Genomic DNA, 1,838 nt, shown 5'->3' on the forward strand with positions numbered 1-1,838 from the left:
AATGTGCTTACTCAAAACAGAACCAAACTACACATTTACATGTAATCACAGTAAAGGAAGGAATGTTTTAAATCAGTAATCTAATAAAAGCTGATCCTTAAAAGAAAATATTGGGAGCCTGGTGTGGTGGCACATGCCTGTAATCCCAGCACTCAGGGAGGAAGAGGCAGGTGGATCTCTGAATTTGAGGCCAGCCTGGTGCACAAAGCAAGTTCCAGGATAGCCAGAGCTGCACAGAAGAACCCTGTCTCAAAAATAACAAAAACCAAAACATAAACATATATATATATATATATATATATATATATATATATGTGTGTGTGTGTGTGTGTGTGTGGTTAAAAACAATGAAACATAGATTATAGTATTAAAGTAAATAGTGATAAAGAAAGATATTTTTTTTGCTGTTGCTGTTGGATTTTTAAATTTTTTTCTTCACAATTTATTTATTATATCTCCCATTTGAACCCCCCTCCCTCAACTCCCCTCCCTTCCTCTTTTTCCCATTCCCTTCCCCTAGTCCACTGTAAGGGGGAGTTCTCCACTATTGCCATCTGCCATAGCTTGTTATGTCTCATCAGGACTGCCTGGATCCTCTTCCTCAGTGGCCTGGCAAGGCTGCATCATCTGGGGCAAGTGGTCAGAGAGCAGGCAACTGAGTTCGTGATAGAGGCAGCCCCTGTTCCCCTCACTCAGAGAACCACATGGAGACTGAGCCATCAATTGGCCACATCTGATCAGGGGTCTAGGTCCTGTCCATGTGTGGTCCTCTGTTGGTGCATCAGTCTCTGCAGGACCCCCTTTTAGTTTTGTTGGTCTCTGTGTGGCTCCTGTCCCCTCCATGTCCCTCTAATCCCAACCCTTTCTTCATCCATTTTATTATTTTCAAATCATTAATCTAATTCAGGAAAACACTTTTAACAAGCACTGCCTTAGAAATGATCATAGTACTGGGTGTGGGGGTACACACCCTTAATCCTAGCAGTCAGAAGGCAGAGGAAGGAGGATTTCAGTGAAGTTGAGGCCAGCCTGGTCTACATTTGAAGTGCTAGGACAGCCATGGCTACCAGTGAGACCCTATTTCAAAAACAAAACCCCTAAACAAACAGAAAATGACCACAGCGAAGGCTGATGCAGCTCAGTTTCAGGTGATCCTCAGGCAAATTCACCTCCACTTACAACAGTCTGCTCATCTAAGCTTAGCTGGTGAAGTGTGCGTGTATAGGTGTGTGTGTGTGTGTGTGTGTGTGTGTGTGTGCACACGCATGCGCACGAGCATCTTTACTGCAGGCAGAGAAGCAACCCATAAGAGGCAAGAAAGAAATTTGATTCAACATGTGTTGTAGGCAGTGATTAATATTTACTATTGATATATCTTTTAGTAATGCTGCTGTTAATCTTAAACAGCTGTATAACCACACAGAGACTGGGTTTATTTATTTAATCTAGAACACAATGCTGTGCAATAGTTACTCCCTCTTAAGCCTCCAAGCCCTCATAGTTTCCTAACATTTAGATTTTACCCATTATACTTGCTTTTTGTGAAATCTTAGGTCTGGTTCATTCTCCACATCGTTCCAAGATCTCTCCTCCAGCTCTGCTCTCCTAGCTCTCCTCTAGCCCTTTCTCCTCCCACTCATTTCCTGCCCTCTGGCTCCTCCCACTGCTCAACATTTTGTAGTTAGTTGCTTTATTTTGGCCTGTTTACACAAAGTTGAGACAGGATGCTTAGAATAAGTATCACAATGCAATATCCAGATTGAAACCAGTGTGTGTGTGTGTGTGTGTGTATGTGGTGGGGGGGGGATCAGCATTTGAATGAACAAGAGTAAGGTGTA

This window comes from Meriones unguiculatus, chromosome 21 (assembly GCF_030254825.1).
Source record: "Meriones unguiculatus strain TT.TT164.6M chromosome 21, Bangor_MerUng_6.1, whole genome shotgun sequence".
NCBI lineage: Eukaryota > Metazoa > Chordata > Mammalia > Rodentia > Muridae > Meriones > Meriones unguiculatus.